The sequence below is a fragment of the Peromyscus maniculatus genome, chromosome 15 (genome assembly GCF_049852395.1).
Source record: "Peromyscus maniculatus bairdii isolate BWxNUB_F1_BW_parent chromosome 15, HU_Pman_BW_mat_3.1, whole genome shotgun sequence".
Classification (NCBI taxonomy): Eukaryota; Metazoa; Chordata; class Mammalia; order Rodentia; family Cricetidae; genus Peromyscus; species Peromyscus maniculatus.
This window is the reverse complement of record NC_134866.1, coordinates 62,884,701-62,907,563: the sequence shown is the minus strand read 5'-3', so window position 1 is coordinate 62,907,563 and position 22,863 is coordinate 62,884,701. Positions and strand designations below refer to the sequence as shown.

Sequence of the window (22,863 nt, the reverse complement as noted above, 5' to 3'; positions counted from 1 at the left end):
AAAGCTTTTGGCCTTGAGACCCGGAGAGCTAGACTAAAAAGTGAGCCGAAAGGATTCTCCGGTGTTAGTAATAAAATAATTACAAGTATTTGAAATCTCGACTTTATCGCTGGGCCAAGAACTTTCGAATCAATCTGGAAATATTTACTGAGGGGACAGCTTCCTTGGAGAACTCCCCCCCCCCCCCCCCCGCCCCGCGCGCTCCTTCCCTCCAGCGTCTCCTCCACACCTTACTGGACTTTATCCAGGTCATTAACATGGAAACCAAACCAACTTCCCAAATGCATTAGGCTACCCTGGCTGATAGCGGATGACTTCACTTATCCTGAAGAGTTTCAGCTGCACAGGAAGCAGCAGCTGAGACTGATAAGGACACTCGTGTTAAGGTTGAAGTTTGCTTAATACTTTTCCATAGCAAAAACAGGTTAACAAACAACTGATACTTAGGAAAAAAAGGTTCCAGGTTTGGGGTCTGTCCCTACTCTAGTCAATTACACCACACCCAAAAAGCTAAAGACAAAATATATCAACCCGTATACAAATCGCACGCACACACATACACACAGACAGGATTGCATGCCAGGGGTACTGTAGCTTTTTAAAACATTCAAAACAAATTAATTTTTTTTAATATTATGACTGGAGGAAGAGAAAGCTCACAGAGGACGGTAACACCGAAGGCACAAGAGTAGACAATAGTAACACAGTCAAGTATCTAGCTAACTAAAGGTGTTTCCTCAAAAAACAAAACAAACAAACAAAAAATAAAAAAGCCCTCCCCCCCCTCCCCCAGCACTATGTGTTTAACCCAATGACGGGTTGCATTTGCTGGAAGTTCTTCAGTAGGCCTGCAGAGGACTATTTTAACGCAGGCGGACAATGTGGTTCAAAAATCCTCCTGTCTCCTTGTGCAGGCTGTTTGAAGTCAGCAGCTTTTCTAGAAGAGTGGGCTTCAACATGCAGGCACCCCCAAAGGCTGCACTTGAAAGCAGAGGTTGACTTCTCAGGCCAGTTAAACTACCCCTGACAATCTGCAAGTGTCGGGGCTCCTTCCCATGGCGACTATTAATTAGCAGAGCTACTTTCATTACAGGAGGGCATGGCAAACTGTCACCAAGCTTGTGCTTTGTGACGTAGTGGGTTCTTGTTTGTTCTGTCTTTGCAAACCAGGGTCTGTACTACGTACTGTGCCTGCCTTTCACAGAGCAAGTGTGTGGCGACCATGAGTTTATGTCAACAGAATGGCAAAGGCCTCTTTACAGGTGCAGGCGCTGATGCTTAGAGATGCTGAACACTAAGGCATGTCTAGATATGGCAATGTAAATGAAAATCTAGATGATTTTTTGGTCTTTACAAATATCCTCACTGAGCAAACTATATGAAGGACCACGGGAACTTACTGCCATACTGCTTTAAATTAATGTAATGAGCTGTGATGGCCTGTGTTATATGACGAAGTAGATATTGCCAATACATGAATTTCAACTGTGCTACTGCAGTTAATGATAGAGGATATCCCTCTTTACTACAATATACTTCAGTTTTAGATTTACTTTCCTACCAAAGGAAATTTTTACTTTACCCTTTCATATGTCAAAGAGTTATTTAGTAATAAGCATTGTAACAAATTCATATTGATCAACAACAGTGTAAACACTCAAAAGTATGCTAAGCCCAAGTGAGGATGATTTGAAGCTTTGGGCCTGGAGTGTACTATAGTTGGACTTTTAAAATACAAGATTTACCCATTCAGTAGATTTAGCTTCTTAATTATGTGTGACCTAAGTTAATATTAGCATTCGTTTCCTTCACATAAGCTTGTGTAGCTGAAGTGGAAGGGAAGTAGTTACGTGGAAATAAGCAGTAGACAGTTGCCCGAGCTTTAAAATTATTTAGTAGTGATCCATGAGGTGGTTGATCCAGAGTGAATTTTGTATTTGCCTTTAAATAACCCCAGAATTGCATTATTTATTTACTTAAATTTACTCACACTGGTGATTCCTATTCCCTAATGGTGCTTGGTGAGGATCAGGATATTTTCTTGTATAGAAAGTAGCTTAGTCTAGGGTATTGAGACACATAGAATTCCCTATCCAATTTCCAGATTTGTGATTGGGGACACGACTCAGTGGCAGGGCTCTAACATCCTTGGCTTGCACCAGGCCTTTGCTCATGGTTTGATATCCAACATTGAAAACACACACAAAAATTGTCTTACTAATAGATAAATTCTTTCTAGATCTCAGTTTGCTAGGTTCCATGATCTCTCCAATTCAGTTCTGTGTTTGAAAAATAAAAATAATTACTATATTATTTATATCAGTGGGAATATAGGGATTTGTCTAGTTGATAAAAGGCAACTTTCCTTTAAGAAAAAAGGGCAAAGTGGTGGCTGGGATTGGTGTGCTATTAACCACCCCCACTCGGTGTGTGTGTGTGTGTGTGTGTGTGTGTGTGTGTGTGTGTGTGTGTGTGATCATCAAAATTTCTTTCATTAATTATTATAAGTGCTTTATATTAAATATAAATACACATTATCGACCCCTCCAAGGACTTATTTAACAATACATTTAAACAATTAAAGTTATAGAGAGCATGGCGATTGTTTCAGCTCTGGAGAAAGCTACCACCCAGTCCTGGTGTGTGACATCTCCTTCCACCCCCTTTTCTCCTGCTTCCCTACACTAAAGCAGCAGCACTCTGTGAGAGCCCTGTGCGCTGGGTCTGCCTGCTTTTAAGCCTGGCCCACGCTGGGTGTAGCTCTTGAAGTGAGCTTTAAAAAATTATTTTAAAGTGAGCTGGGGCGGTTGCCACAGCAACCTACCCTGAGATGAAGAAAGGATATAGATTAATCTACCCCTTAAGATTATTCAAGTGTATAGTATTTGTTCCTCAGCCAGAATACTTTCAACACAAATATAATTGGACATGAAAGTTTAGAAAAATCAGAGAAACATGATTAGATTTAAATTCTACAACACAATCCATATTTTAACCTCTTTGTAGTTGTCCTGTGGGTGATGTGCATAACTGCCTAGGAAGCGGATTAGCTGTGGTAGACACTTGCAAAGGTGGCCTGGAGAGGTGGGAAGAGCCTACACAGCATTGCCACAGCAGTGCTTGTATCACGAGGAGGAGAATGGCTAACGGCGTCACCGGCACACATGTCCATATTTTAAATGCTTTCAGAAACTGGTGCTTTTGCTTTCACGGTAGGTCTGTGGTGAAAGGGTAAATGTGAGCACTCACCACCTACACTTCTTTACCGCCACAGCCATTGGACTTCCAGGCTTCACTTCATCTCTTCAGAGGTTACTTCACAGTCTTCAACTCTTTTTTTTTTTTTTTCCGGCACCTTAAAAACATGTAAGTATAGAAAAAAGTTATTTTCTCTAAAGAATTTAAATGATCAACTGTGATAGTGTCCGTAATTTTTTTTTTAAAAATAAATGATGGCACATTTCTAAATTTCACAAATTCACTTGGTACAGCTTCATCCCAAGCAGACCACACAGCACATGGACTGAGCGTGGTAAAGGATCTGTAATATGGAAAGGATTTGGTTTATTAGGCAAAGGTTTCATTTTATGCCTCATCTCAAGACAGTGAGTCTAACTATACTTACCTTCACGTTTGAACCTTTGACTTTATATCTGATGAAGAATCACAAGGCAAAAAGTAAAGGAAAATCCACCATTTCTCATGCTAATAAAATTTGTCAGACTTGGAGATGTTTGTAATACTAAGTTGATGGAAAGGTTGGTTTTAGGCATTGCTTAAAGGCCCACTTAAAACACTTTGGGATTTATGATGTGGGTTCAGTACTGTGTGTGAATCCTATTAGTAATAATACCTTATCCTTCCAAGCCGTGTTTAGCTGTATGGACCGTAAACGACCGTTTCTTGCTCTAATCTCTGACTCAGACTAGCTTTCCATGACTTTGGTACACCAATGAATCTTTCCTTGGCTTCAGGATGGGACCAGTGCCCCAGAAGGGCCAACCATGACACAGCAGATCGTAGGGGCCAATATCCCATTTGTCTTAGCAGGACTTTCCATAGCCAGTAGTCACTCAGAAAACTTCATCTGGGTTGCAAGTCACATGATTTGTTTTTTATTATATTGCGTCAGAGTCAGAGAAATGAAGAGTTTGGGCAAGATTTGTTCTAGGGTTGTGCTGGGTGAATTCGCATCCTTCAAACCCAGGCCCACCGTGCCTAAGTCTCAGCTTGTTCTGGTTCTTAGAACCAAGTTCTCTGGCCAATCCCTTTCTCTCAGTTCTGCTTGGCTTTAATGTATGTTAAGTGGGGATCATGATACAGCCGTCTCCCAGGACCTCCTCACCCTCCTCTTCATGAAACACAATCTGAAAGACACGCTTTAAAAAAAAAAAAAAACAAACCCCACCAAACACTCCTCTACAAAGTGTGATACACTTATTCTATCAGTTAAGTCCAAATAAGGCTTGATTGGTAATCTGCTTCTAAGTGTACGGCTCATCCAAAAGCATCCACGGAGACAGCTAAATTTAATGGGACTTTACATTTACCCTCGCCATTGTTAAATGCTTATTGAAACACTGGTTCTACTCCATTTCTTGAAATATCACAAGAGACCTGAAATTTAAGGAGTAGATACTTACACTTCCCCCTTTTAACCGTTTCTTCTAGAGTCTTGACTAGGTCTATGCTCTTTCATTTTACAAGATCGTTACCAGGGGATGCGGTGGAAGTTTGGGGTTAAAAATTTCGCCCGGCATTTTGGTACCCACTTCTTTGTTTGGGAAGCAGAGGGCTGGGATTCAGTCCTCAGGGCCCCTTAAAGAGCAGACGAGGGACGCCTCTGGCTTCAGCAGCTCACTCGGCTGAGTTATTGATTGCAGGGAGCAGCAATCCCTCCGGCTGATTTGTGTTGAAAGCGGACCCGCTGGCTGGGCGAACTGGAGAGGCGACAGCCGCAACGCCACCCAATTACTGCCGGCCCTCCCCTCCGACATGGCTTTCCCCTCCTATCTGCTCTTTCTCCGCGGGTCGCTACTTCCTCCCACCCACTTTTCTCGTGGCCGATGGAGCTGAGGGGGTGGGGAAGCTTTGCCCCGCGAATTTCTACAGCTACCGGGCTGCTAGTGTGTGTCGGGTGGGGGGGTTGGCGAGTGTGCCACGTGAGTGCGCCACAGGCTGGGCGTAGGAGGCCGGGCCCTCCGACGGACCTGCTGGGCCAGGGTGCTGCAGGGGGCTGGGCGCGCTGTGAGCGCCCGGGACAGGAAGGGGTGTGCCGGCCTGCGTTCGGCTGGAGAGGAGATGTCTCGGCTTGGAGGAAAGAGACCAGTGGCTCGCTGATAAAGATGGAGCGTGATGGGCTCCCGGGAGGGGAGGAGGGCGCAAAAGCAGTGGGTGTGCTTTGGAAATGTGCGGTGGCCGCGTTGGTGGAATCTCTCTGCAGGTCTGGTGTTTAGGATCCCAAGAATATTTCTTCCAACGAGCTGGAAATGAGCTCTGTATGATCTCCCTAATCACCGGGGGTCAGCAGAAGAAGCCCACCACCCGCACACAGCTCGCAAAGTGCTCGTATGAGGTCGGCTTTTCTGGTTACTTGATGCGCTCCAAGCATCTTGAAATCCGGGGAGAGAAATAGGAGCTTTGGGTAGGTCCAGCTGCCCTGTCCTATAGCGCCCTGGATTTTAACAAATCTAATAGACCAATAAGAAAGTGTCAGGGCCCCAGATTGGATTTAAACCCTAAGAACTCAGGATATACAGAAGTATTTAAAAAACAAAACAAAATAAAAAACAGCCAACCACTAACTTTTGCAGTTAAGCTGCCTTTGTGGATATATGTAAGTCTTGGCACAGTAAAGGTCACAAAGTAGAAAGAGAAGTGGGATGCTAAAGAAAATGAGCAGCAAACCCAAATAAGAAAACTTACTTTTGTCTTGCACAACTTTCATATGTTACAACTTGGAAACAGTGTTGGGATATTCTGCAAAAATAACCACCAGAAAATGGAGACGCTTGTGATGTTCTTTGCCTGTCTAGGGTTCTGTACCAAGGAAGGACAGTAAGTGTGGTAGGAAGAACACATCAAAGGCTTTGTAGATCAAGGGCTCTATACCTCTAAAGGGTGTGTGTCCCCTTCTCGAGGACTGCTCTGAATAGGGTAGCTGCTAGGCACATGTGACTTTTCAAGTTAATTAAAACAAATACTGTCCATATTTTAACTGCTTAATAGGCCCACGTGGGCAGTGGAAGCTTTGGGGTAAGGAGATATTGAATATGTCCACCACTGTAGAATACTGCAGTAAAGTTTTAAACTAAAATACTGGCTTTAAAAAAATGCTCTATGTGCTCGGTGGTGGTGGTGGTGTATGCATTAAATCCCAGCACTTGGGAGCCAGAGGCAGGCAAATCTCTGAGCTCAAGGCCAACCTGGTCTACAGAGGGAGTTCCAGGACGGCCAGGGCTATGCAGAGAAACCCTGTTTCAAAAACAAATAAACAAAACACAAAGCTTTATGTTTGATACCAGCTGGATTTTAGGACATTCTGCATTTCTATTACATGGCGGTAGCACAGAATAGTTTTAAAGTCTGAATTTTAGTGTCTTTTATGCTGAGAAAGATTCTGGGAAACACCTAATATGTGCATCTTCTTGTTTTTAAGTAAGGAAGTCAAGTGAAGCACAGAGAGGCTGACTGAGTGATCCACATCTGTAAATTTGGAGAGAAGCTTAAGGCCAGCGATAGGGCCCAGGATCCTCGCTGCTGGCTAGGACACCATGGCTGGCTCGGCCAGGCAAACTGACTGTATAGGATGATGTCTAGACAGATTTTAGACAGAATTATCCTTTTACAAGAGGGGATGCTTCTAAGCTTTCACCCCAGAGAAAGTTCCATTTAATAAAGAATAAGCTGCATGAGGGATAATACTGCCTCCCAAATTTAAACTGTATGACAGAGTATCAGACAACCACATAATGCTTTTTCAAAGAGAACAATTGGGGTGTAATACTCTGTTTACTTCTTAAGACGGATGCCAAACTAACATTATACTTTTAGAATAAGAGATAAGAAGCAATATTAAAGTCAAAGATGTTATCAGAGGTGAGACTTGCTAACAAAGTATAATCTTCCTCAAATTTGATAAAATATCAAATTCACTGATGTCACAAGAGTAGGATTTGCCCAAAAATGTTGATAACATAGACAGAGTGAAATTACGAGTATTACTACGTAAGGTGAGAAAGGCAGCAGCGTGCTGTGGCATCTTAGACTGAGTGTAAACTTCAGGCTTCATTAAGCAGTTAGGCGATTTATTTCGCTCTGCTTGCCCTCTCCATTTTTTGTTGTTAGTTGAGATTAATTTTGATATCAACTCTGCCCATTTATGATAATTAACCGCTAATGGAAATGGTCTCTGTTTACGTCAGCATATCCATGAATGGTAAATAATTGTTATTCTAAAATAATAATTCTTTTGAATGTTGGATTGATCCATATTTGAGTCATCACCTGTTTCTCTTGTCTGTTTACCCTTTGCTCATGTTTGAAAGGATTCTTCTCACAGTACTTGAAATCCAAGACCCTATGAAATGTCTCAGTTCTCTGCAGATGAAGGAGAAAGGCTCAGCCGCCCTGCAGCTGACAAATGAAAAAGCTGAAGGGACCCCGAGGAGGAGAGACTACCCAACAGCCAACTGACAATACCACAAGGGAACTGATCACATGCTGAGCTTCTCCATGGCCCAGTTTCCTCACCTATAAAAAATTGACTATAGCTGGGCAGAGGTGGCACATGCCTTTAATCCCAGCATGCCGGAGGCAGAGCCAGGTGCATCTCTATGAGATGGAGGCCAACCTGGTCTACAGAGCGAGATCTGGGACAGGAACCAAAACTACATGGAGAAACCCTGTCTCGAAAACGCTCCCCCCACAAAAAAATATTGACTATAATGTGATATCCTCCATGCATTGCTGTTAGGAATGAAGGAGTTAGTCCATATGCAGCTGGGGTAGAAAGCAAACTGTGTAATTCTGTGTAATTTCTACTTCCACACAACTTAGTTCCCTATTGACTTCCCCTGTCGGAGAGGAAGAAGCTGGTCATCAGAGATATGAGGATTGATTCAGGATGAGAACAGTCTTGAATTTTACCTCTGAAGAAGTGGAAATCTCTTTAGACATAAAATTCTGTTTTACTGGGTCAGGTTGACTTTTTCACAGGTGTGTAGTGTCTAGGCTACTTTTAGCCCCCATGTCAGCTGCTTTCTGCTTGGTAGCTGCCTGGTTGCTGAAAAGGCAGTGGAGACTCCAAGTCCCTCCTCTTTTCACCCCAGTTGACCTTTGGAATGCAGTTGTCGTTGGCCACGAAGACATTGATATCCTCAGGCTCCTGCTAGCAGAATTCTTTAGGGCAGTGCCTGCTCAGATTGTCTCCTGATGTCATTCCAAATGTCTGATGGCCATCTATGGCAACGAGGCTGGGCACAGGCCTCCTGCGAAGGGGGAACTCATGGAATGTCTGATGGAGCATTCTGTTCAAGAGGGACCTGGCAATGTTCTGCTGCATGTGTGGTAGAGATCACTGCTGCATTAGGGGGCAATAGAACATGAAAAAGAGAAGCCATAGTCACTTTGGAGTTTTAGTAAAGTCTGGAATGGACTATATATGTGAAATATATATATATATATATATATATATATATATATATATATATAGAATGATACATATAATATATAATATATTATATCATTCTTGATTGGTATAAATATGCATTACAGAAAAATACCCAAACAGACTCAGGACATTAAGGACTTTGTATGTAGTGTTCATGGTAAAATTACTTATTAAGATCACCCAGTTAAGACAAAGGTGTCTAGAAAGGAGGGGGTAGTATTGATAAAATGTACTGTGCTCTGTCTACCTTCCAATGTAATTTTCAATCATTGTTAGTCTATTTAAAGGACAGCTTACATTATTTAAAAACATTTATAGCGGCTGTAATATTGGCTGTAAGTCATACTGCTAAGGCTATTGGCTGGATGAATAAGCTAATTGTTTCGATAATAATGAGTATAGGAATTAAAGAAATCCCTCGCAGTGGTGGCACACGCCTTTAATCACAGCACTCGGGAGGCAGAGCCAGGCAGATCTCTGTGAGTTCAAGGCCAGTCTGGTCTACAGAGTCATCCAGGACAGGCACTAAAACTGCATAAAGAAACTCTGACTTGAAAATAAATAAATAAAATATTTATAGCCTAAAAATTTAAGTTAAGCAGAATAATTGAAATTATTTGTTAAGATGGAAAGAAATATGCAAAAAATATATGCTTCCAATATGTGATAATTCTGTGTGGATTTAAAATAAGCACATCCATAATTATGGTAATATTATAACTTTCTAAGAAGAAAGAAAATTAATTTTCATTGTTTGGGATGAAAGTATCCTAAATTATTTTGAAATAGGATGAGAATGAAAATTGAAATACAAACAAAAGAAAGAAACTAAAACTAAAACCAGTGATTAAAAGCAGTCTGCTGTTGGCTTATTCATTGAGCCAAAGACCTAAACCAATGGGCTTGATTGCCTATTACTTTGCTAAATTTATATTTGAGTCTTTCAAATAAATTATACTTATAATCTAAGTACAATATTTTTAAAATATATGCAAAAATTCAATATTTTTAGAATGTATATAAAAATATGCATATTCAAAATCCTTTACCTTTCATGTCCACTTGCTACTTTTAAGATTGTACTAATTACTCTATAAACATTATTCCTTTTATCTGAGCAACAACTTCTTAAAGAGCTTTTGTTATCTTCTCCATTTTATAGATATTAAGAAAGAAAGCTTAGAGAGATGACTTTGTTTGCCGAGATGAGATAGCTCAGAAACGTCAAAGGACATGAAACCAGACTTAATTCACTCCCCAAACTCTGCTCTTAGCTATGATACTTCTGTATAGTTGGACCCAGCAGGAAGTGGTATAATCATACAACTGGAATGAACTCCAGAAAATTATGTCTACTTTCAGGTTCCTCCTTGATGGAGCCTATGCCCCGGCATGAGCCACTCTCAGATGTTTTTGCTCGAAGGCATTAGATGTCTCCTTGGAGATTTGTTTCATAGCAATAGCATAGCATAGAAAACATCGAAGTGCTGGAGAACCATTGTTGCTAAGTCTGAAGGTTTTTTTTGTTGTTGTTGTTTTGTTTTGTTTTTTTTGTTAAAAGTAAATCCAAAGAAAACCTACAGAATCAACTAACCCGGGCTCATAGGAGTTCACAGAGGCTGAACTGACAACCAGGGAGCCTGCCAGGGACTGACCTAAGTCCTCTGCACATATGTTACAGTTGTGTGTGTAGCTTGGTCTTTTTGTGGGACGCCTAACAGTGAGAGCAGGGGCTGTCTCTGTCTCTGTCGCCGGCTCTTGGGACCCTTTCTTCCTACCTGATTGCCTCATCCAGCCTTGATAGGAGAGGAGGTGCCTAGTCTTATTGCAACTTGATATGCCATGTTTGGTTGACATCCATGGGAAGCCTGTCCTTTTCTGAAGAGAAACAGAGGAGGAGTGGATGGGGGAGAGAGAGGGGAGGTGTGTGTGTGGTGTTTGTGGGGGGATTGGGAAGAGAGGGGGTGGGAGAAACTGTGGTTGGAATGTAAAAATAAATAAATAATGAAATAAAAATTTTAAAAAAGTAAATCCAACAAGGTGGAAAATAAGATTTGATTACTAAGCCTTAAATATTCAGTATTTGGACAATAAGCAGACATTAACTACCAATAGAAAATTACAGTTTCAAGCGCATTCCTGATGGGAATGCTCGGCCTTTAAGGACAAAGGTTTGATGTGCGGTGCCTGCAAAGACTAAAAACGTTTATAGGTGGGTGCTGCTAGTTAATGGTTATGTATTATGGGAGCTGTGCAAAGGCAGAGGAAGGCAAGCTGACAGTAGATTAGAACACAGGTTCCCGAGAAGACAGCAGGACCTACCCCCAACAGTCAGTTTGCTGGGAGAAGGACGTGAAATTGTACTTCCGTCTGGCCTATAGAAAATCCTCATTAAAGTATCACACTTTTTAATTTCAGTTTCAACTATTCCACATGTCCCTGGAAAACATATTACTATCAGTTACCTAATGGCATTTTAAAGCAATATTCTTTTCTCTCAGGTTTCATACTTCAAATAAGTTATTTCATGATCATATTCTTGACATTTAAAATAAAATATATTTATGCTAGTATGTTCAGTAAGTCAACATATATTATACCAAGATACTTTACATCTTATGGGTGATAACTTATCATTGTCAGTGTTCTGCAGAATATAATTTTCATAGAAAGTTTTCATTTGCATTCATACTGGACTTTATCAGATACACAGAAGTGATGATGTTTGTCTAGAGTAAGGATCCGTGATTGTATATTTTGGTTATCTCAGAAATCTTATGAATTGCTTATTGAATACATAGCATTACATTTAAATCTAAAGAGTCTGAGCCTAAGTGCACAGGATGAGTGACTTTCCATCAGTCTAAGCTTCTTGTCTCCTATGGAGTCAGTGATTTCACTGTGTGCAGGAGGCTTTGTGCTCTCGTCACTGAGGCTTGTCTTTGCCCAACGTCCTTCCCTTCACCCACCTTCAGCTTGTCCTTCACCTTGGCAGGCTCACTCACCCTGCAGCAATTTGAAAATCAATAACAGCTCCTCGGTGAGTGCCTCTATTTCCTCTTGGCCTTCTACTGATGTGACTTAGAAGGTCTTTCCATCCTTCTGCAGCCCCTTAAGCCCCAGAATACTCACAGATTATGTTTTATCAGAATCTGGCGCTTCCACTTCCTTAGCCACGATACCCTATCGTCATGTGTTACCTCTTTAAGTGAATCTTTTTAAACTATTAAGAGAAAAAAATGTTTATCTCTCTTTTTTGATGCAAAAGTGTCTCTAGCAGACTCCATAAACTTCCTGCTGTGTTTCTAGAGGTGTTTCCAGGGTAGGCTTTCTGCATGCCTCAGGTCCCCCCACTGCCAGCCACTTGTACACACAGAAGTAAGGGGAAGTTCATGAGAAGGCTTGCTCTGATTTGAAGAAGAAATTTTGTTGCTTCTGAAAATGTTGGGTTGGAAGATGAGTTCTCTGTCAGTTCCTTGACAACCCATAGGTCTCTCTCCCAGTTTCTGTAAATTCCCATAGCTGCTGCTTTGGCTTCTCTTTATCTTTGCACACGAGTAACACACCAACTAAATAAATATGCAAGTGTCTTGTGCCTTAGCTTCTAGGTTATCATTCAGCTTACTGCATGCACATTCTATTATATTAAAAGCCATCAGAAGTAAAATTATAATTTGCTCAGTTTTGTCTTGAAGGGATTTTAAGAATTCTCCATAAGACAATACGTATTTCTTCTTGAATGGAAGACATGGTGTTTGGGAGTGTTTTAGGATCAGAGGACAACGTTTGTACTGCCCTTTCCCCATTTCTTCTATAAAAATCACAAATAAATATCTTTCTATATCAGAAGAGGAAGCAAGGAAATATACTTTCCAACTGTGTATGGTCACATACATGTAACTACAGAGATATGTATCAGATGAATGGGTTTATAGCAATACTCATCTTTTTGAAGAATCTTAGAAATGCAAGGGGATGTTTGAAGGAAAAGGTTCTGAGCACTGCATGAAAAACGTCTTGCAACTTGTTGGTTCCTTTTGACATCCTTAGCAATAGATGGTCAACTGATAATTTCCATTCTTTCTGCCTTTTCTTTTCTTTCCACTCTTCCCCGCTTCATCCCTTTGACCCTTTATGCTTCATTTTTATTTTCAGTTGTAAATTTCTTCTCGGTTGTCAATACAATAAAGCTGCGTTCATGTTGACAGCTAATCATTTTTTTTCTGTGTAAAATTAGATTTTCTATTTTAGAACTGTGGGATACTAATAATAATTTTTTCCATTTTTTAAAAAAAATCGCCACAGAATAAATTGCCACTATGAAGAGCTTATTCTGATAACATGGCCATCTAATAATTTATGTGATCATTTTTGTTATTCATAACTCTTTAATGATGACTCACAATAAAGTGAAGCTGTGTTTGTGTCGTGTGTAGTCTGTGAACGATTCACATGCACCACCCCTGTGCTCCTCACCCGGCCTCACATAGCTGGGAGAGGCTTGTCTAGTCTGTGTAGCCTATGGCTATAAAACAACTCACCCAGAAAAGAATTAAGCCTGCGGTTCCTCCAGATCAGCAATGATTAATTGAGTATTTTTACGGTTAGTGAATGCATACATGCAAACTTAGAGTAATCATTGTCTATCGTATTTTCCTAAAATAACTTTCCTGAAGAATCAGCGGAAGCCATTTGGTCATCCCTGAAACTGTATTATTTAGGGTCTTGAACTAGTATAAGGCTGGAGTAAGCCCAGGGCTTTGCTAATTTGGGGAACAATTATCATTAGCCAATTCAAATAAAAGAGGTGAATCAACCCCTTGAGCACTAGAGTGCTTAACGTATTAGACAATGAGTAAAAAACAAAAAGTAACATTTACAGCGATGGTCATGTGTTCTTGTTGGTCTCTCAGTGTGCGGGGTCACCATGCATGGATTCCCTTGTTGCTTTGGACCATGAGAACTGACGCTGCACTGGAAAAGCGTTGAGAGGATAGTGACCAGGCCAGAGGACAGTTTATTCAAATGCCTCAGAATCAGCAAGGGTTAAAACCTGACGGTCTGAATCAATCCATGTCTGTGAATCCACAATCTCAGGAAACTGCGTCTTCAAATAGATTTCTTAAACACACACACACACACACACAGAGAGAGAGAGAGAGAGAGAGAGAGAGAGAGAGAGAGAGAGAGAGAGAGAGAGAGAGAGAGAGAGAGAGAGAACTTGAGTCAGAGTCTCATTGTGTAGCCCTGGCTGGGCTAGGACTTGCTGTGTAGCACAGATTGCCCTCACACACTGACAGAGATCTGCCTCAGCCTCCAGTGTGCTGGGATTATAATTGGGAGCTGCCATGCCCAGTTTAGGAATCTTCATTAAAAGGCTCCTTAGAAATCAGATCATTTGCCTAGGACCCATGCATTTAGGAGGCCAAAGCTGGAGTATTACTGGGAGTTTGAGGCCAGCCAGGACTACATAGCAAGATTCTGTCTCAAAAAGTAAGGGGAAAAAAGGAAGAAAGGGAGGGAGGGAGGGAGGGAGGGAGGGAGGGAGGGAGGAAGGGAGGGAGGGAGAGAAAAGACTGGTCGCTATCCGCTTACATTTCGTTGTATGTCCTTGCCTGTGGTAGGAGTTAAGATGAGCCAAGTCCTCCCAATGACATACCCCTTTCTCATTCTTTTCTCTCAAACAGCCCCAACGTGTATGCTCTCCTTTCAGATTAGTAAGGATGAGAGTTGAAGAAAAAATGGGTCGTTCCGAGATCCAGTTTGGTTCAAAGCATAAACACACAAAAAGGCACTCTGCACATAACATGCTCATTGAAAACTGCTCATTAAGAAGCCGATTAAGCAACATGGGGACCGAATTTCCTTTCTTTCTATCTATGCATCTATCAATGTGTGTATCTATGTTCTAGTTTTCAATTTCTGAAACATAATCATTTCCCCTCTTCCCCTCCTCCCTCCAACCTTCCCATGGATCCCCTTGCTCCTTCTCAAAATCATAGCCTCTTTTTCTCTAATTATTGTTGCATGCATGTATGTACACACACACACCACCACCACCACCACCACCACCACCACCACCACCACCACCACCACCACCACCACCACCACCACCTTCCTAAATATAACTGTCTCAGTCTGTATAGTGTTACTTGTATGTATGTTTTCAGGGCTGATCTCTTGGTACCAAATGGGGACCCAGTTCACTTATCTTAGGGTTCATTCTGCTTTTTAACTTATCTGAGTGAAAACTCTAATCTTTTCTTGGATGTAGAGCTAGACCCTCAAAACCTTGTAAAGTGGCATCTAGTTGAGGGATGTTGAACATTATCGATGAACAACACGCAGATGTGCATGCTTTGGTTACTGCCGCTTTCTTGCAAGTCTAAACTCCCTGAAAATAAGACGAGCACTTGTCTCCAGTGAGTTGAGTAATAGGGCCTCTCAGGAAGGAGAATTTCAGATGTTCTTATGACTTTAGTAGTTAACTTTGCCTACCCAGAAGCCATAAAAGCTTCACAATATCACTGACTCCTGCAAACAGGTTGATCAGCTCTTCCACCTGCCCCCATACATAACCGCTGCCATCAATCTCTCCAGCCTCCCTCCATTTCCAGCTGCCGCTGTTAGCTTCTCCTGAGTTCGGACATCTTTTGTACTTCAGAATGGGACTTCTTTGATGTCCCTGCATCTGGCCGCAGTGTCTTTTTCTTCGTTTGTTTTTGTCTGACAAAACAAACACTATGTTGGCTTATAGCACTTAAGTGTCGTAACTATTTTCTTAACTTAAATTGTTCCCTCCATTTCACAAAACTGAAAATATTAAATATTCATTGGACTTTCATCCCGTTCAGCTGTGAGCGTGCATACTAAAGTTCAGAGCTACATGTAGTAATGTAATGTTGAGGGTGTGACCTTTCATGTTATGTAACAAGGGCACCTTACAGGTGCTTACTCAGTAATGTTCTGCAGAACGATTTCATTTTCCCTTTAACTTCCCAGCTCAACACTGGTCTGAGACTTCCTTTATCTGGAGTAGTTACAGCAACTTGGAGAAGACAGGACATGCCACTGCATCTAGGATTCCAACAATGGCTCAGAGTCCTTTTGGGACACCTCCCATGAAGCAAAGAGAATACTCTCATCCTCTCCTGGTTAGCTGTAACTTCTTCCCTTGTGGTTGGTATGCTACTAACCCTGAAGCCCTAATCCATTTAGCCATGTCACAGAGATTAACTGACTTCTTTTCAGTCACAAAAGTACATAGCAGTGAAACAGAGACGAGGACTCTGATCTGCCACTTCTGCCCTGGTGTTCTTTGAACCATATTCATTAGCTCTAGAGAGAAACCCTTGTTATCCTTTAGAAGCAGACAAGGGACAATTCACTTCCATAAAAACTCCTTTGAGATGCAAGACTGAGTTTACTTGGACACCTTACAATTTCATGTATTTTCTTTTAACATCCTTGTTTTCTGCAATAGCTGAAAATGGATATTATTTGCTGATCAATTTGCTTGCAATTGATTTACATGCTGATATTGCATATTGTCAAATGACCTGTTGATTAATGTCTAATGTTGCTTTAGACTAAAATGTAATAAAATAAGCAAATAACATTTACACACACACATATAAAACTTAGTTGTTAAATGACACTGTTAGTCATAGAATTATTGATTACTTTAAAACAATCTTTTGGAGAGAAACAGTAACCACCATTTTTTTATCCACATCTTATAATATCAATATTTTAAGGTTTCCCCTGTTTTTGTTTTAGGGTTTTGTGTGTCTATGTATTAAAGCTTCACTTCTTACCTACTTGTTTAGAGTCCAAGGATATGATATATTCCTTGAAAAATCAGAAAGTGTAGTTTAACCTAAACAATTTCCTTTCCAGAGAGAAGAAAATGAATATTTATTTGAATGTTTATTTCTTTAACCTTGATTGAACCAGTTTACTGTATGGGATCATCAACAAGTATATCAATAGTATTTGATATGATCAATACTATTTGACTTGATGTATTAGATTAATAAAATTTTATTGAATAGTATGACCTCTGAGCTTGCAAGGATGAAACCATTGGGCTACACTGTGGGTACACCCCCCACACACACACCCAAGCTAGTTAGTTGTTGAATCAGCTTTTTAGTATACTGCATTGTGTACTATACATATGCTTGTATTATGATATACTTAGTATTTGCAATTCTTCTCCAATCTTTCAGAAAGACCAGGCTAAACTTTTGATTTCCTAAAACATATGATTGTGATTTTAGAAATTCTGTTGTTTCAGATACATTTGTAAATACATTTGAATGATGAAGACATTCTAAAAGAACTAAATATGGGCATGTTTCAATGTGTTCATGTTCTTAATGTTTTTACACCACATTTTTTTTTTTTTAGTTTTTCAAGACAGGGTTTCTCTGTGTAGCTTTGGTGCCTGTCCTGGATCTCACTCTGTAGACCAGGCTGGCCACATTTTAACAAGCTCTGATAAATGATTTATGTATATATACATATATGTATTCCTGTATAAGTATTTTTTTACTGACTGGAAAAGGCTTCAGAAGCAACTTTACCCATGTAACTTTTCACATGTGATTCTTTTAGTTTGGTAGTTTGATCGTCCACATGTTTGAAGTCAAAGAAAACTGAACATGGAACTGAGAGACAAGCCCAAATTTGTGTCCACCCACGCACACAGAGACTGAGTTAGTTCCAGTTTTATTCTTCGATGGAATTTCTTTAAAATGAGAAATTGGAGCTTCAAAGCCTTCCTCGTGTGACTTTTCAAGATTTCATGGGCTCAAAAATAATATGATCCAGGATAGATACCTGTCTTTGATAGGCAGACATCATTACCTTGGTGCTTAGCGTCTTGATTGGTGGGTACACACCTCTGAGAGTTCCTTTAAGGAAATTAACTCTCTCTACATGTGAAACATGTATAGACATGAAGAGAAATAGACAAGTGAGAAGGAATTGAAAATAAATCCGTGGTGGAGGCAGGCTGCTAGGCAGAGGTTATTTGTCTTGTCCGTAGTCCAGGTATTCTGATTTGTAAACTTACTGGCACCAGGTATTATCAACAGGGATGAGTAATATGCTATTTTTTATCTTTATTGAGTTACATTGGGCCCATGGACAGATGATAGCTGTCAGTCAGGTGTCTGGTCAATGAGGAGATACATATAAAGCTGCCAAAATATTTTTGTTTCTTTAAATACTTACAAGTAAATTCTTTTACATGGAAACTCTGTATGCACTTAAATTAAATAGATGGTTAGTCATCATGCAGTTTATTAATTATTGTTATTGCTAATTACTGGGAGAACCAGCAGCCTTCTTATGAATACAGAAAATGAACAAAAAGCCTTTTGTGGCTTTCTGAAGAGAAGAATGATTAATTTTCCACCACTGAAGTTATCTTTACATTATGAAGATGTATTTCAAGTAATTCTTTAAATGCATAGGGCAGGTGGGAGTCACTGCCATTCTAATCTGAAATTTGTCACCAAGACTTGTTAAAGGAACTGATTCAGATACAATCGGAGTTGTCATGGGGTTTTGGGACCTAGTGTTGAAAATTTATTAGGAAGGACAAACATATCACTGCATGGTAACAGGGATTTATGGCTTCTGATAATTGAAAGAAAACATGGAATTTTCTAAACCTGAATTCCTAGCACAATGAAAATAGTAAGATATTTTGGATAGTTCGACTCTACATAACATTTGTTAATAGTTAATAATTAACACAGAAAGTTGACAGACATAAAGAATAGTTTGGAGCAGTTTTTATGTTTCTTTGTTGCTGCTTCGGTGTTTGCTGGTGACAGTGTAATAAATTTATCCTCTATGAATACACATGAAAACTTAATAAGTGTAATTCTCAAGCAGACCTAAGAGGTTTTTGATTTGTAAAAAATAATTTTCACCTTCAAAAGCAGGTGCTCTGGTTCTTTAAGAACATAGCATTTAACAAACCAGGAAAACTATCTTGTTTCACATGTCTCCTTCTTTAAAAGGAGATTTGAAAAAATTTAATAGATCTGGTGATTCCTGTGTCAGAATCAACAATAAACTATGACAAAGCATCTGGGAAAAAGTAGCACAAATCACTGTGCCCCTAAATAAAAATGTTTTGATAACTGGAAGAATAGCCCATATGTAATACTTTATAATAAAAACTAAATCTGAGTTTTAATTTGAAAAAAATATATTCAAGATATGTTTATAGATGAGAATATTATTTTACTTATTAGGTTTTTGGTTGGATAGACCATTTTTTTTGTAATTTAAAAATATTTTTTCACATTTTTAAAGGGAAATTAAGCCTGTTTAAGAAACTATTCACAAGTTTATATCATATACAAACCACACTTGATTTAAAAATGCTTTAGATAAGATAGTAATTAACAAAAGCCAGACTTTATATTTTTTCCACTTTACAAATATGTATTAAACATGTAGATTGGAAATTATTTATGGCACCATCAGAATAAAAAATTTGCTTCATAGTCATAGTAATTTATATTTGTAGAAGCCTTTCTCTTCCTAAGTACCAATCCTACCCCCCACAGCCCAGAAAATTGATTTTAATGCATAATAATTTATAGCATTCTTGATCAATGTATGCTGTTGTGTCTTTTACATTCATTAGCCCATGTTGCTTGTGAATATGGAATTTACTTATTAAAATGGTTTCATATGTTTGCTATGTATAGTCCCTAGCTTTGAGCTGCTTCCTTGCTTAAATAAATGTTTTCAATTTGCTATAATACAACAATTTGTAGAGAAATGCTGTGAAGCATAGTTAAAAGAATGAGTCCTTGAAATAGAATCACTTTTTAAAAATATGTCCTAACATGTGGTCTCATTTTTCCTTCTTTTGCATTAATTAAAATCCTGTTCTGAAAAAATATTTTTACCCAACTTTTGAATTCACAAAATAAAAAAATACTAAAATATATAAATGTTCTAAATTTGGAAAGAAATGATGTAAAAACATACTTTATTATTCCCTTGATCATCTAAAGATTTTATTCTTTAAAAAAAATCCTGTAAAATAATGAGAAAATGTTTCTTTTAATTATTAATTTTTCTGTCCACTTAGATGTTTTAATTACATATTAAATAAAATTTACTCTGTATTCCAATCATATTCATATAATGTGCACACACTTAAATAGCAGCACATGGGATTTTTGAGAAGAGTACATACCACTTCACAATTTGATTTTGGAAATTGTTTGGAAACTAACATTTTATTCAGAGAGGATGATGAGAACTAGATTAAAATGAAACCAAAGTGCTATGATGTAGCCTCACGTAGCCTGTGTGATGCACTCGTTATCTTCACACGTTCAAAATAGTAATCAGAGAGCAATATTGAAACTATAAATTATTCTTGAACAAAACTATCATTTTATAATTTCAAAAACTGTCAAATGCTAATGGCTGTATTTTATGCACCAAGCAAACCCACTGTTGGGCAAGCTGAGTCTGATTCCAGTGTTCTCCTCAGCTTTGTGATCATAGGGACCTCAGCGGTGTCTAAGATAACAAAACCAACTTTTAGAGATTAAAAAAAATTTATATTTTGGCAATCGAAACTCACCAGTGCCGTTCTGCTTCCCCAGGAAGTTGTACCCGTCAGCACCTGCTGAGGGTTTTGTTGTCCAAACTCTGACAGGTAAAAAAATTCCTGTAGAATAAAGCCAGACCAGCTGGCTTTGAAGAGAAGCCCCCCAGTTTGGGCTGCGTTCGCCTCCTCTCCTTTTCTATGAAGACCGAGGCTTTGCCCCCTCGGTCGTCAAGCGGTGAGATGCGTGATCCCTCGGCACAAGTGTCTGGCAGGCCCGAGTGCACCTGCTCGTGTCACTCCGGGGTAAATTTAGCTGTAAAGGTATCATTGACAAGCAGACCTTTGTCAGTGCTGGCAGGGCAACACAGAACTGCTCTCCCCCACCCCAGCCCTCCACACTCTTAGCTCCAATGGAAAATATCCAATCGGAAGTCTATCCAAAATCATTCCTAAAAAATGAAATTGCTTTCATATGGTATAAAAAAAAGTTAACTTTCCTCATTTCACACAGGCTTTAAAATTACATTTCCAAGAATAATCTTGGAACAAGACAAGTTTTTGTTCAATTAATTGTGGCTGGAAACTTTTTAATGGAAACATAGCACACACTTACTTCATTGCAGGTTATTAAACCGTGTTGAGCACTGAAGTTAGTTGCCATTCTTTGCCACAGCTCATTTGCTCTCTTCTGTCCAAAGAAATACTAGAAGGTTAAAACTTATCACATAGGAGGGATTAATCACCCTCCCAAGTTAGAAAGCCGGAGTCAAAACTGGATGGTCATGGCACTTAAACTCAATAGTTTAAAACCCAATGGACTTCAGGATGCCACAGCACCACTTAAAATGGAAACTCATGTCTGTGGAAACCCTTGTTATGGGAAGCTGACTATGGCTGGGTTCTTTCCTGATTGGTTAGGGTAAGAACATTTATCATTTGTTAACAGGTGAATTTTAGACTGGTTTATTTTTTAGTGGTTTGGGTAAATCCTGTTGTAAGGAAAAGACAGGTGGGCAGTGTTCAATATTTTATCTGGTACAACTATAATAGTCCAACTGTAGAGATCATGCTAAGGAGGAACATGCTTGGACAAAACTTTCTGAGCTTCTACTTTGACAATCATGATTTCTTAAGTGGAGTTAACAGGAATTGGGCAAAGTACCTGTTTTACCATACGATTGCTGTTTACAAGGCTTGGGCATGATGAGAAAAAGAAATCTGGGTCAAAATAAAAAATGCTTTGTAAAATAAACAAGGTTCCTATTTACTTACTATGTATAAACAGCCACTCAACAAGCCTCATTTCTCTGCAGGGCACCACTTTCAGATAAAACATAGACCTGAATGGCATCATCCAGTATCCAAGGAAACCATGTAAGTACCTCTCTCACTGTGTACTTCTCTTATTCAGAGTTTAAAAGCTAGCTGAGTACTGAATAAGTGAGTGTTTTTATTTAATAATTATACGGGTGGGACTTTTTAGGAGCTTGCTAAAAAGAAACAGGTCCTTGATTGTTATGTGCGTCATAACAAAACCCTTATGTTTCCTCATATTTCATAAAATTATGTGTTTAGTCCCAACCTCTCCATCAGTTCTCATTCTTACGTACAACACAGCTCCTCAGAATCTTAATGAGCTGCATTTCAAACTTCTCCATGACCCACTAGTATTTGTTAAGCCATGTTTCAAAGGCCTTGTGTCAGGAGCAGTTACCAAAGGGTAGTGAAACACTCTTAAATTTTAAAAATGAAAAAAGTTTACAGTAATAATTCACTGGTGAATATTAACAGTTATTTATTTGGCTTCAATCTTGGCTGAGTAATGAGCAAGTGAACAAAATGAGGTTATGTATTTAACTCCAGCAAAGAATCGTGAAAGTAAGTACAATGACCAAGGTCCAACTATCTATTTGAGGAATGTTAGGAAGTTAGTAAAACTCTATGTATCTACCTCCCTACCACTCTCCCTCCCTTCCTCTCTCCCTCTCTCCTTCCTGTTCCTCTAGCCTCAACACTTCTCTTTCTTTGCAAACATTTCTGTAGATAATGTAGTGTACTAACTCATTTCTTAGGCGCTGTGAAATCTAATGGGGAAATTTAATTCCCAAACAATAAACACATTGTTAGTTTGGAGGAAGAGCATTCATAAAATACCTGAAAAGAAAATAAAACTTCTACTAAACATTTCTCTATATGGGTTTCATTTTGTTAAAAATTGTTGTGTCTATCTGTATTTAAAATAATCACAAAAAATAAAATAAGCACTTTTAAAATTAAATTGCTTTTAATATGACATAATTATATATCATATTCATATAATTTCCATGCAAATACTTAAAATTTAAAATGACTTGTAGTTATAGAATCTCTGTTATCTTCTAGATCAACTATATGACATGTAATTCTTTAAATACAGATATACTACTTTTTAATCAAAGCTTTCAGGATTTCCATTTAAATGCATCTGGCTTAGCTTTATGGTTGAGTTTTCCACACTATTTTTATTTATTTTTGATAGTGGTGTTTAGTCTATCAAATAATTATATCAAATTATACTCTTTATGCATTTTTATCTTTTTAAATGTAACAAAATTCA

General features: G+C 39.1%; 1 protein-coding gene and 1 long non-coding RNA gene across 2 annotated transcripts in view; one reads left to right on the top strand and one right to left on the bottom strand.

Annotated features, from left to right (window-relative positions):
* The window catches only part of Mef2c (myocyte enhancer factor 2C), a 166,354-nt gene extending 145,854 nt beyond the window's left edge, over window positions 1-20,500 (bottom strand). Inside the window, exons 1-2 of the mRNA XM_076552023.1 lie at window positions 20,301-20,500; window positions 3,250-3,355 (exon numbers count right to left, since the gene is read on the bottom strand). The gene's annotated coding sequence lies outside the window, so the exon portion shown is untranslated. The remainder of the gene's footprint in view (window positions 1-3,249; window positions 3,356-20,300) is intronic.
* A 572-nt stretch (window positions 20,501-21,072) lies between these two features.
* The window catches only part of LOC121822955 (uncharacterized), a 72,231-nt gene continuing 70,440 nt past the window's right edge, over window positions 21,073-22,863 (top strand). Inside the window, exons 1-2 of the long non-coding RNA XR_013044895.1 lie at window positions 21,073-21,186; window positions 21,581-21,641. This is a non-coding gene — a long non-coding RNA (uncharacterized LOC121822955). The remainder of the gene's footprint in view (window positions 21,187-21,580; window positions 21,642-22,863) is intronic.